The following is a 14938-nucleotide window of genomic DNA, read 5'->3' as shown; positions in this document are numbered from 1 at the left end:
GCATTCTCGACCTCTCAGCCTCCTGAAGAGTTAGGATTAAAGGCAGGATCCACTGATACCTGGCTTTCTTTTCTTCTCATTCTTTTCTTTCATCGTGACAATCTGAAATCTTCACAGTGTCATACTAATGGTTTGCATTTCGAAGTAAACTATCCAGGCCTGGAGTTCAAATGCCAAGACTGCCACCTACAAATGGAGGGAGATCTTGAGAAAATCATTCCTATCCGTGGGAATGCTTAATGGAATGTTATAAAAGTAACAATTAAATTTGCAGTTAGTTCATGATTCTCTTATAGAATGCCACACAAAAAGTAGTGGATTATGTCTTCCATTCTAGCACCAAGGTATTATTCTCCTAATTAAGTAATACTGACTACTTTTACATTAATGCTTTAATAAGTATTCACACATGATACTTCATGAAATGGAGGCATAATTTAATAACTAATAATTCATAATATATAATTTAATATCCTCACATTGTCTCTCTCATATATATATATAGCAAACTACACATCTATCTAGATACACATCTATCTATCTATCTATCTATCTATCTATCTATCTATCTATCTATCTATCTATCTATCTATCTATCTATCTATCTGCCACTACTATTGCTTGATTGCAGGTCCTCAGAATTGGCTGGCAGCTCAGTTTTCCAAAGGATTTTGTTCTACAACTGACCCATTCATGAATTGGGCATTGTGGGCTATGACTTCAAATCCCAGCATTGCGAAAAGTTATATGTGTAGTCAGAAGCCTATTTTGACAAATTTTTTTTCCTTCTCTGTAAAAGTACTAGGGCTCAGTATGATGTATAATCCATATGCAAATAAATCCATGTAATGAGATATAATAAATGTAATAAATTTTATATATGTAATAATACTAAATAAAATAAATAAAAATAAATAAATGTAATAAATGTCATATGGAGTGAACACATGTATGTAAATAGAGCTCATGTATGAATATGATTTTTTCCAGTGCTGTGGCTGGATTCAGACCCTAGAAACTGGTCTGAAATACTTGTCTTCAACGACGGTGAGTTTCCCCTCCCATACAGTGCCACAAAGTTACCCAAACCCTGAGTTCAAATCCCAGGCCTGCCAGAAAAATGGTACAAGTTCCAAATCAGGGCCTTAATTTTTTTTGACCAGTAACATGCACTGTCTTGAAAGCAGTCTCTGTGCTATGACATCATTCTATTCAAAACAAATTTCTTAGCTGAATGCTTTTCTTCATAGTGACTCTGGATGTACACCCATAGACATAATGCATACATACATAGACACATGTTGTTACTGGCCCTTTTTTTGGTGCAGGTCCTGAGGCTTGAACTATGAACCTAGACATTGTCCCTGAACACCTTTTAAACAAGAAGCACTTTATTGTGCCTTAATCCATGATACATTATTACATGGAGGCATAATTTATTACCTAATGATTAGTAATATATTACATGTATTTATACATTTAAATATACAGTAGAATGTACATCTCTCTCTCTCTCTCTCTCTCTCTCTCTCTCTCTCTCTATATATATATATATATATATATATATATATATATATATATATGTGTGGGTGGGTGGGTATTTGTTTATATATTGGCCACTCCTGGGTCTAGATCTCAGGTCCTGGGAACTGCCTGGCAGGGAATTTGTTTGAGGCTGCTGTGCTTACACTGACCCCTTGATTAATTGGGCATTCCAGTCCCTGAGTTCAAATCCCAGCAGTTCCTAAGGCAATAGGTGGAATAAAAAGCCAATATTGTCCTGTTTTCCTTTCTGTGCAAATAGTGTGTACTAGGTACAATACGTAATTTCTATGCAAATTCATAAATATGACACATATTTTACATGCATATAAATATTATTTTTGCCAGTTCTGGGGCTGGAATTCACGCCCTGGGAAATGCTCCTGATTTTTTTTTTCCAGGAGGTTAGCTTCCACTTCATCCATAGCACAATAGACTAACCCAGTCCCTGAGTTCAAATCCCAGGTATGGCAGATAAAATGGCCCAACTTTGTAGCCAGAACTTTAACTTTTTTGGGGGGGCAGCCACGGGGCTTAAACTGTGTGCTGAGTTATGCAAAGAGTGCCATGTGCTGTGTCCTTCAACAGGTGCATTCTTATATCGTGTCCTTGTAAGAGCTCCACAACTGAGATGATAATGCAGACAAGAATATTGAGGCTCAGATAGGTCACCATGGCAGGGATGAAATTATGTATTACTAAAGATTATTATTATGTATTACTAAATACATAAAGTAATTATGTATTACTATGTCTCCTCCACACAATTGTTTTGTTTTGTTTTTCTCAGTCATGAACCTTGAACCTGGGGCGTAGACGCTGACCCTTACCTCTTGGGCTCATGGCTAGCACTCCACCGCGTGGAGTCATGGACCCCCTTTCAATAGAGGCTATGGCCAAGGGGTGGGTAGCTAAAGTGTGTCTTCCTGCCTTCTCTGGAAGCTGAGATCTGTGGATCTGGGTTCCAAACTATCCCAGACAGAAAAGGTAGCATGAGACTATTATCTCCAATTCACCACTAAGAACTTGAAGTGAAAGCTGGGTGCTTGTGGCTCATGCCTGTCATCCTAGCTACACAGGAAGATGATATCTGAGCATCAAGGTTCAAAGCTACCCTGGGCATGAAAGTCCTGGAGACACTTAACTACAATGGACCACCAGAAAACCTGAAGTGGTGCTGTGGCTCAAGTGGTAGAGCATAAGATTAGAGCTGAATTGCTCAGGGACAGCACCCAGGCCCAGACTTCAATTCCTACACCCGACAACAACAACAATAAAAAAACAGAAATAAACTAACAAGCCTGAAGTAGAGGGCTGGGAATGTGCCTTAGGTGTAGAGGGCTTTGCATACATGAAACCCTGGGCTTGATTTCTCAGGACCACATCACTAGGAAAAAGCCTGAAGTGGCTCTGTGGCTCAAGTAGGAGAGGGCTCTCCTGTACAAGAGAAACTAGATACAGTGCTCATGTCCTGAGTTCAAGCTCCTGGACTCAATTATGTGTGAGGTCATACACATACACCCGCATGCACACACACACACACACACACACACACAGAGAGAGAGAGAGAGAGAGAGAGAGAGAGAGAGAGAGAGAGAGAGAGAGAGAGAGAGAGAGAGAGAGAGAGAGAGAGAGACCAGAAGTGATGTTGTTACACAAAATGGTAAAGCATTGGGTTTCTTCACTGACCTCATGGTCAGCACCCAGGTCCTGTGTTCATCCCCAAAATCTAGCTACTCTGGGCCCAATTAAGAGAGGTTAAACGTTTCAAAACCTCATGAGATTCACCAGCCCTAGATGACAGGAAGCTTTTTGATATCTGACATGTGCTTGTATTTCCAAAGCTCCCGGAAACCTATGAGAGTCACCATAGGCCCATCATCACCAACAATGAAACATTTCATTAGGTTCAGTGCCCTAGTTGTCTGCCAGAAGGACTCCTGAATTATATTGAGCACTGTATCTGAACACCGGAATATAGTCTCACAAAGACAGGATAAGTGCACAGAAATTGGCCTGCCAGGGGAGGTTGCAAAGATGAAGGCTTCCTGTCAAAACAGAGCCCTGGGGAGAGAGATCGCTTGGGGAATGAAGAGGCCTTTTTCTACTGGCTTTCAGAGCCTGCCCACACTCCTCCTCATTAAGTGGCCCAGATGGAGTTGCTTCTTACACAGCTGTACAGGATTGAGGCCTTTTGTCTGCCTGTTTAGACAATGAGAGAGACTTCTTCCAGCACGCCTGGCATGCAGAGCAACCTTCAGCCTACACTGGGAGCATTAAGGGGAAGCCTGGAACATGCAATATCATAAAAGCATTCTCTGTGTTATGAACTCATAGTATTGAATAGAAATTTCCTAGCTTGGTGCTATTCATCATAGCTACTCCGGAGCTTCATCTATAGGAATACATCCATACATAAACAAAGACATGGAGGTACAGGCTCTTTTTGAGGGGGCAGGTACTGGGGTTGAACTATGAGCCTAAGTGTTTTCCCTGAGCTTCTTTTGCTCATGGTAGTTCATTAAGATTGAGTCACAGCCTCATTTCTGGGTTTCTCTGTGATCTCTTAGAAATAACAGTGTCAAGGACTTTCTTATGCTGGCTGGATTCAAACTCAGATTCTCTGCATCTCAGCATCCTGAGGAGTTGGGATTACAGTCACCAGCCACTGGCACCTTCTTTCTTTTCTTCTTCATTTTTTAATCTGGACAATCTGAATTCTTAACAGAGTCATTCCAATGGGTCGAGCTCTATCTTTGAGAGAGAAAGCCGAGCAGGAGACACAAGCCAGACCAGGCAGGAAAGCCTGGGAGTTGGTTATGTCCAATAACGATCAGATGGCTGGAAGTGGAGCTGTGGTGGTGGTAGGGCCTCAGCCTTGAGCAAAATAGCTCAGAAACACATCAGGCTCTATGCAATACTTCTGCTTTTATTTACTGGTTTATTATTCAGATGTGCTAGTTGCATATACTGCATCATTCTCTTCATTTCAGCCCCATTGCTTTGCTCTTCCAAGTTTTCAGGCCTGTGTCCTTATATGATGCACACTGAAGCTCTCAAAAGCCTTTATTTACATTTTATTATGAGACCAAGGCAGGAACAGTCACAAATCAGGCAAGGGTAGAGAAGATCGGGATTCATAAAAGTAACCGGTATTCAGAATATTAAACTTGAGAACATAAAATGGTACCATACTTATGTAAAAATACCATTAAGAAAAAGATGAGGAGGCTGGGAATGTGGATTAATGAGAGTGATTGCGTAGCATGCAAGGAGCCCTAGGTTTGATTCCTCAGGAGCACATACACAGACAAAGCCAGAATTGGTGCTGTGGCTCAAGTAGTAGAGTGCTAGAGACAGTGTCAAGGCCTTGAGTTCAGCCCAGGAAATTTCACAGGGATAACTAGGTAGGTAGGTAGGTCAGTAGGTAGGTAGGTAGGCAGATAGAAAGAAAGACAGAAAGAAAGAAAAAAAGCAAGAAAGCAAGCAAGGAAGAAAGAAAGAAAGGAAGAAAGAAAGAAAGAGAGAGAGAAAGGGAGAAAGAAAGAATGTAGGAAGGAAGGAAGGAAGGAAGGAAAGAAGACAGATGGAAGGAAGGAAGGAAGGAAAAGAAAGAAAGAGAAAGAAAGAAAGAAAGGAAGGAAGGAAGGAAGGAAGGAAGGAAGGAAGGAAGGAAGGAAGGAAGGAAGGAAGGAAGTAAAGAAGGAAGTTGATAGACGAATGTGATCTTTGTTGTAAGAAGGAAAGGAGGGAACACTTCCTACCCATGAGGCCTTCTGCTGTGTGCCAGGACACCAGCATCAGCTTCACACAACCATAAAGCAGAAAGACTGTTTCTGTCCCACTTCTCAGGCAACCAAGAGCCTCAGAGTCAAGACGACAGAGCCATGTTCCAACTTAAGTGCTTGGAAACCTAAGAAAAAGATCCCTGCCTCTCCTTGGACTGATGATTTGCATTAATGATGTGGAGAATGAAGGAAGGACAATGGACTGGCAGAGATAGTAGAAGGGCCTTCAAACCTGACAGAGTCAAAAACCCACTCCCTAAGACCAGAGAGCAAGGTTTTTCTACTCTTTTCCCCCCGTCTCCCCCACTAAACTGGCTCTCTATTGTTAACCTAAAGATAAACTGAGACTCCCTTCACCTGATGGAGGAAGGTTAATTCATCATTGTTTGAAGAGGCTGAGAAAAGCCTCACCCCGGCGTAACTCTGACAAATTTTTCAGATTCCCCTCCCCCCTCATTGCTGGCTGTTCCTGAAATGAATGAAGTGGTTTTGCAGTTCACTTCCCTGTTGAGCTTCCCTATGTACATTCTGCCTCCTAATCCTGCAGGCCTAGGTCTCTGTACCTAGCATGACTTTTTGAAACTGTTTTCTGTCCTTCAAATACATTGTTCATTGGAGTTCTTCCTGCTAACAGGTCTAGGGCTTGGATGCTGAGAACTTCATATGAATCCAGGATGGCTCAAAAGTGTTTCTTTCCTGTTTCTATTGCTCAAGAACTCTAAGAACATTTAGAGTGCAAGTACTTCTCATCACCAAGGAAAACACAGGAAGCTCTTGAACATCTGACCTTTCAGAAGTGGAAGTCAGAGTGTCATAGACTTTTCTGCCCTAGATGACATCAACCTGTGATCCTGAGACCTCAGCCTCCTGAGATCAGGTGATGGGCATGAGCTACTGGTTCTCTGCTAGGTTCAGAACTGTAATGATATTGACAACACAAATCAGCTGCTTATCATAAAGAGCTTTGGGAACATATTAAGCCTTTCAACAATGGACTTTCAGAACCCTGTAGGAAACAAGGTTATAATACTAGAGTCTGAGAGGCTGGGCATATGGATGTGCTACACTTGAATCTTGAGTTCTGACTCCAATTCTGGTGTACAAAAGCATTCATTTTCCAGAAAACATTCACCATAATTAGCAAATAGGAAAAGTACTTTGATTATTCCTCACTCTTTTTTCCAGTTGTGTGTCCCAAACTAAAACCTGGGCACTGTCCCTGAGCCCTTCAGCTCAAGGTAAACCCTCTACCACTTGACCCACAGCTCCAAATGGGGTCTTTTGGTGGTTCATTGGAAGTAAGAGTATAACAGGCTTTCCTTCCCTAGGCTGTCTTCAAACTGTGGTCTTCAGATCTGAGCCTCCTGAGAAGCTAGGATTCCAGGTGTGAACCACCGACATCTGGCCTGTTGTTTTTGCCAGACCTGGTGCTTGTACTAAGGGCCTGGATACTGTCTCTGAGCTCATATTTATCAAGACTTGTGGTCTACCACTTGAGCCACTCCACAGCTTCTTGCTTTTTCTGAGTATATGGTACTGAGTATTTAAACCCTGGCATTCATACATTCTGAGCAAGCTTTCTACCACTAAGCCACATTCCCAGCCCCAACTTTCCAATTTTATCCCTCAACTTGCCTATCCTCAAAGAAACGCTTCTGAGTATAAATCATCTAAAGAAGTCACTATAGGAAGTTTTTCAAAGATAAATAAGACAAAGCTCATACTGAAACAGACTCTATACATGTGATGACTGTGACAAATGGCTCCATTTAATTATGTATCATGTTTAAACACTTAATAAAGTATTAATAAAAATGAGTCAATATCGTAAATTATTGGGTATAATTTTATAATAGATGTACAAAACATAATAAATATTATGTGAATAATAATATTAAATACAATAAACAATATAATGAATAAAATAAAAATAAAATAAATACAAAATTAATAATAATAATCGTAATATGAAATAATCATACATATGTACATATATGTCATATATTACACATGTATATAAATATTTTTCCCTTGCAGGGCCTTAATTCAGGCCCTGGGAATTCTAGCTTGAATTTCTTTTCCTCAAGGACAGTGAGCTTTCCCTTCACAAATGGTGTAAAAGAGTTACCCAGATGGTGAGCTCAAATCCCATCAATGCCAGAAATACTGGCCTCAGTTCCAATACAGTGACTTAATATTTGTATTGGAAGCAGATATGTTTATTCAATTCCATACTGAACATTAAAAATAAGCAGTGTATAATTTTGTACAGCTATTCAGTCATCCTTCACTTACCCCCAAAATGCTTCTTCAGCACTACATTAATTTTTTTTTTTTTTTTTTAATTGTATTTTATTTTATTTGAGAACATACTGTACAGAGGGGCAACAATTACATGGGCAGGATAATGCATACATTTCTTACCAAGCATTGCAGCCTCCTCCTTTGTTTACCCTTCACTTCCCTTCCCCGTCTCCCCCCTCCCCCCACCCAATTTTACCCCCCTCCCCCCACCCAATTATACCCCCCTCCCCCCCCACACCGAAATTGTAAAGCTGGTTTTGACATGACATTTTGTACTTCTCATTGTTGCAACAGGTCCACCTGAATCCTTAAACGACTTGTTTGTCCCCATCTCCTCCACATGTTATACTAACATCAAATATAGTGAAAGCGGGGGTTACACTGTGGGGGAGGGACATACAAAGCAACAAAGAAATATTTTTGTACGTTTTTTATTGTAAAAATGTTTTACCGAGGGGTCATAGTTAAATGAGCAAAGTAATGAGTACATTTCCTATTGAGCATTGTTGCCTACTCCTTTGTTTCCCCCCTACCATCCTATCCCTCCCATCTCCACAGCTACCTTTCCCTGCTGAGGTCAGTGACTTAATTATATATTTTTGACTTGACATGGGGTTTGAACTCAATTACTGGCAACTCTGCACCTTCCCTCACAATTCTACGAATTTAGCAAGACCCTAAGTTCAAATCCCAGGCTAGGAAAGAAAACTGGCAGAAATTCCAAACCAGTGAGCTTTATTTTTTAAATTTAGTTAATTAATTAATTAGTTTTGCCAACCACGGGGCTTACACTCAGGTCGTGGCAATTCTGCCTCAGCTTTGAACTCTCTAGGCTGGGGTACAGCCTCGGGACCCATAGCCTATCCTGGGACCCTAGGCCCAGAGAGCTTGCAGGAAAAAAATGTGGGACAGCAGAAAAAGTGCCAACCTGTAGAGGGCTGGGGGGGCTTTATAATTTTTTCCTTTGCACAGTGACCATCCTGGGTCTGAATGACACGGTTGCAAAGTGGACCTGACCTGCCATTGCTGATGGCTGGCAGGCTATCAGGGAAGCCATAAGCCAACATGTCAACATAGGCTCTGGGTTCAAATCCTGATCCTGACGCCTACCAATGGCATGAGACCACAAGAGACTCATTCCTATGCCTAACAATACGGATTGAAAGAGTAGTTCATGAATTTGTCTAGTGTAAAATTGGATGCAATAATCCTAGGATGCTGATTGATCTTAATTAATAGTTTATTAAGCATGAAAAGAATAATACTATTTCAATGGTGATATAATAAATACCTAAGAGTTGGTAGGAACGTAGTAGATGTAGGGAGACTGCTCTGGCACTCTTTAGCAATATATATATTATTTGTATACTACCATCTTCCTATCCACTTATTGCCGTTTTGGACAAACTTGGGGAACGATCTTAGCACCTGGGAACTACCTGAAAGCTTCTTTGGCTAGAGGCTGCTGTGCTCACACTCACCCATTCATGAATTGGGCCTGCTAGGCCCTGAGTTCAGATCCCAGCACTGCCAAATATTTAATTTTGGATTAGGAAACCGAGTGTGACACATGTTTTCTTTTCTGGGAGAGTACTTGGTGTCAGGCATGATGGAGAACATATCTACAAATCTAGATGCTATGTGATAGTATGTAAGCAATGTAATAAATGGTATAGGTGTCATCAGAGTCAATAAAATAAATGGTAAATAAATGAATAAAACAAGAAATAAAATGAATAACCACACCAAACACAATATGGACTGAACATCGGTATGGAAGTATAAACCCTATCTTTAAAATATATATAAGGAGTATGTGTTCCATGCTTGAACCTTGAATTCAGCCCTGCCATGAGAAGGCAATGGCAAGAAATCCTGAGATACTGGTATCTGGACCAATATCGATCTCATACTTGAATGAGTAGCTCATCTGTGATGTTAGTAGGAAATGATAAGCAAGAATCATGGGGTATTACTTATTTGTAAAGAAGTGTTGATTAATCATCATAGTCATGAAATGGATGCATGTGGAAAGATCCAAGAATCAGTAGACACTTGGTAGAGTGGATTCCATCACAGGTCATCATCTCTCCTACTCTGTACAAATATGTACTTATTTGCATACTACATTCAACTTAGGAATGGATGACTGCTTTGTGCCCTTCCCCCCCCCCCCACCTAGGGACTCCATCTCAGGTCCTGGGAAAGGCCTTGCTCATTAGTGGCTCACAGGCTGGTGACATGGACCAATTTGTCGCTTGGGTCTGCTAGACCCCAAGTTAGGATCCCAGCAGTGCCTAAGATTCACCCTGATGTCAGAAGCCAATCGTTGCACCTGTTTTACTTTTCTGTGCAAGTCTTGGGTCTCAGCTAGGATGTAGAATGTAATGCATGGGCCACCCTGTGGCCATGGGAATAGGTTGTTATCCATGTCAGCCCAGTTATACCTGTCATCATATACTCAATAAAACACACAATACATCCATGAATAGCATACAAAATAGAATAATTAAACTAATGTGCAATGCAGTCCACACACAGATGTGAATATATATCCCATGTTTAAATGATCCATTCAGGACTATTGTGAACTCCCTGGGGCTCAATCTCTGTTCTTAGGAATGGCCCAGCTCCTTAGTGGCTCTAGGCTTGTGTGTTCACCATGACCCATTCTCCAATTGGGCTTGCTAGGCCTTGAGTTCAAATCCCAGCACTGCCAAAATATTCTCCTTGATGTGCGAAGCCAGTCGGTGCACCTGTTTTCCTGTGATGTGCAAGTCCTGGTATCAGTTAGGATGGAGAATGCATAGGCAACTCTACCCTCATGGGAATAGGTGGCCATTTAGGTCACAACAGTTATATCTGTCATCCTATACACAAGAAAATACACAATATATCAATGAATAAGACACAAAATAAAGAGAATGACTACACAGAATGCAAGATGCTGCCCAACCATGTATGGAAATATAGAACCTATGTTTAAATGATGAATTTACGACTATTTTGCCCTCCACCAGGGCTTCATCTTAGTTTCTGGGAACAGCCTAGCACCTTAGTGTCTCACAGGCTGTGTGTTCACCATGACCTATTCACCAATTGGGCCTGCTAGGCCTTGAGTTCAAATCCCAGCACTGCCAAAGGATTCACCTTGATGTGAGAAGCCAATAGATCCACCCGCTTTCCTGTCTTGTGAAAGTCCTGGGTCTCTGCAAGGATGGACAATTCTATAGAGACAACTTTATAGCCTTGGGAATAGGTTGTCATCCATGTCAGCACAGTTATATCTATCACCATACTCAATAAAATACACAATACATCCATGACTAAGACACAAAAATAAAAAGAATAACTACATTGAATGCAAGATGCATAGAACACCTGTAGGTAAAGAGAAATCTTATGTTTAAAAAAGGTGGGCTTGTTATTTTGTCCAGTGCTGGGACATCAAATCAGGCCCTGGACCAGGCCTGACATTCTAATATTCAAGGATGGTGAGCTTTCCCTTTTCCAAAATGCAACAGAGCTACCCAGACCTCAGTTCAAATCTCAGCATTGTCAAAATATTCATTCTGTTTTCAGAAGCCAGTCATTGCACATGTTTTCCTCTCCTGTGAAAGTGCCCGGCCTCAACTAGGATGTAGAATGCATAGGCAACCCTATAACCATTGGAAGAGGTTATCATTCATGTCACCACAGTTATACCTGTCACCATACTCAGTAAAATACAAATAACTCCATGAATTAGACACAAAATAAGGAGAAGTGCACCAAATGCAAGATGCTGTCTACACATGTATGTAAATATAGATCCTACATTTAAATTATGAATTTATGACAATCTGGCCCTCCCTGGGACTCAATGTCAGGTCCTGGGAACAGCCTATCTCCGTTACTCTAAGGCTTGTGTCCTCACCTTGACCCTTTCCCCATTTGGGCCTGCTAGGTTCTGAGTTCAAATCCCAACACTGCCAAAAGATGAATCCTGATGTGAGAAGCACATCGATTCAACTGTTTTCCTATCCTGTGAAAGTCCTGGGTCTAAGTTAGAATGGAGAATGCATAGGAAACCCTATAGACATCTCAATACATTGTCATCCATGTAAGCACTGTAATATCTGTCACCTTACTCAGTAAAATAAACCATACTTCCATTAAGGCAGAAAATAAGGAGAAGAAGTACACCAAATGCAAGATGCTGTCCACATGTATACATAAATATATATCCTATGTTTAAATTATGAATTTATAACTATTGTGACCCACCCTGGGGATCAATGTCAGATCCTGGGAATGGCCTAACTCCTTTGTTGCTCACAGGCTGGTGTGGTCACCTTGAACTATTTGCCAATTGGTCCTGCTAGGCCCTGAGTTCAGATGCCAGCACTACCAACAATTGGATCATGGAGTAAGAAGCCAAGTGTGAAACTGTTTTTTCCTTTTCTCTGAGAGTCCTGGGTGTCAGGCATGGTGGAGAAAACATCTACAAATTTAGATGCCATGTGGTAGGATGTAATCAATGTAATAAATGGAATGGGTGTCATCACAGTAAAATCAAAAGCAAATAAATGAATAAAACAAAAGTACAAGGAATAACCACACCAAACATGAATGGACTGAACATCCATAGGTAAGTACAGATATCTTTGGGGTGTGCATGGGCTTCACAGCTGAGGTCTGGGGGCCTGGAAGAGTGAGACACTTGAAGGGGACTCAGCACTGTTAAATTACAAGAATGAGGGATCTGTGTACCCTGGAGCTGTGTACTCCCTTGGGCCTGGTTGGTGGCAGTGGGAGCTTGAAGCACCTTGGAGTGCAGACTACAGGGGGTTGCCTCCCAGAGGGACAGAGAGCATGGCCAACACTTAGTAAGGATATGAGTCCTGCTAGTATGGAGCACAAAAGCATAGGTCAGACTCTGGGTCTTCTCATGATGAACTCTAATGGGGGAGGCCAGCCTTACTTTAACTCTTGAGCTGGGATCTTCAGATCTTAGCCTCCTGAGTATCTATGATTATAGGCATGAGCTTCTGGCTGGGACTCTGGTTCTTTTAGGTATATTAAAGTTTGACCTCAAGGCCTTAGTCTTGCTGATCAGGTCTTCTACCATGCTAGCGAAGCTTTTCTGTCTTGGGCATTTCTGAGATGGAGACTTAATATATGCTCAGGCTGGGCTGGATCATGGTCCTCCTATCTGTGACAGGCATGAGTCACCAGGCCCGGTCCTCTGTAGTTGGGATGGTAGACATGTAGTGCCACGCTCAGTTATTGGTTTATATGGATTGTCCCAAACTCAATCCATGGTAGCTGATTCTTGATAAGAGGTGAAGCTCTGGGTTGGGCCTCAACCACTGGACTTCAATCTCCTCATGGGACACTAGTTAGTAAACAAGAGATTAATACAGAGGGATCTCTGGAACAGGGTCAATCATAAAAGGAGGGGCCGTCAGATACGGTTCTTGGTAATTCTGTGAGCATATGACAGGAAGATACCGGGAAAGATCTCAGATGGTGTGTGTTATTAAAGTTGCGACATGTATGGGAGTATGAATCAAAACATGGCTCTCTTTCTTTATTACCCTATCCTCATGAGGAAGAGGATCCTTCAATTTATTCAGTTTTGAATCTGGGGAAACTGAGGCACAGAGAAGCCTGGTGACCTACTCATTATTCCCAGCTGATAGGAAGCTCAGCCTGACTTCTCTGCCATACTCCCTCAGACAATGAGTGGTATTCAGTCCACTTTTTGTGATGGGAAGTCCACTTTTTTTCAGTCATGGGGCTTGAACTCTGGGCCTGCGACAGCTCCCCGAGCTGCTCAGCTCAAAGCTAGCACTCTACCATTTGAGTCACAGCGCCACTTCCTGTTTTCTGGTGCTTCTTTGGAGATAAGAGTCTCACAGGTATTCCTGCCCAGGCTGGCTATAAACCACGATCCTCATATCTCAGCCTCCATTGTACTTAGGATTATAGACCTGAGTCACTGGCACCTGGCTTAAGTGTAATTCTGAATTTCTTTCTTTCTCGCTATCTCTCTCAGGAACTGATTGAATGGGTGCTAGAGGAGGTGGCCCAGCATCCCTATGTGGTTGTAACCAAGGTGGCCCTCTCATTCTGGAGGTGGGCTGTTGGTCAGCTGTCTCGCTCAGTGTGTTGTACCAGCTCCATGAAGTAAGTCCCTCTCTGCCCTAGCTAGACCATGACAGTTATTCATTGTCCATCTTGCCTTACTAAACTCAGTACTGTGTTCAATGCCCTTTTCTAGCAAAAATTTCTGGCTAAAAATATGATACATAGTTATGGAATGAAAATGTAATGCCATCTTAAGAAAGTCATTTAGGGTTCTTGGAATGTGGCTTCATTGTATGGTAGTTGCCTAGCATTCATGAAACCCTGAGTTTAATTCCTCAGTACAACATAAACTGAAAAAGAAAGACTGGTAGTGGTCCTGTGTCTCAAGTAGTAGAGGGTTAGCCTTTAGAAAAAAAAAAAAAAGCAGAGTTCCCAAGCCCTGAGTTTCAGCCCCAGGATTGCCAAAACAACAACAGCAACAAAAATGAATATTTAGTTAGTAAATGCAAAATAAAGAACCCATACTTGGAATATAATTGCTCCTTCCATACTGATACCTGACATTAGTCGCTAATTCATGTTCTTTACCTATGTTAGGATACTGTGTTGAAAAAAAAAAGTTTTGTTCATTAGGTCATGGCAATTAATGCCAGGAATGTGCTTAGATGTCAGTTGTAGGTTAATTCTGGAAATTCAAAGATTCCAGGCTTTTGAGTGAGTTCATTTCTAATCACAATGAGAAGGGTAGTCTAAGTGAGATTTGGAAAACTTTTTTGCCAGTCATGGCACCATAAAGGCAGAGGCTAATTAATAGTTGTGACAGAAGAGAAGGAATAACTCCAGATGGAAGGAATAAATGATAGTAACTATGGTATAACAGAAACCGTTCTAGGGAACCATTTTTTAGCTATTGAAGAGCTAGTTATCAACTAGGCTTATTCCTCATTGCCTTTAGCATTCTAAATCTCTTAGGCAAATTCTTAATCTTTGTGTAATAAATGTATCTCCTTCTATACTGTTCTTTCATACCTGATCTCCTTTGCTTTCTAAAAACCTCAGTCTTTCTACATTTCTCTATGAACATTTCCTGATACTAAATACACCTACAAAGATGAAAGAGGATGCTAAGGTAAGGTTCCCATAGCACATGAGTCGTTAATGTAACAAAATGGAAAAGGAGGACATATTTATTGCTACGTCAATTATTCTGAAAAGCTGCAATGTCACATCAT

Source organism: Dipodomys merriami, unplaced genomic scaffold (assembly GCF_024711535.1).
Source record: "Dipodomys merriami isolate MVZ:Mamm:240054 unplaced genomic scaffold, mDipMer1.0.p SCAF_669, whole genome shotgun sequence".
NCBI lineage: Eukaryota > Metazoa > Chordata > Mammalia > Rodentia > Heteromyidae > Dipodomys > Dipodomys merriami.
The sequence above is the reverse complement of the archived record's forward strand: the minus strand, read 5'-3'. Positions refer to the sequence as shown.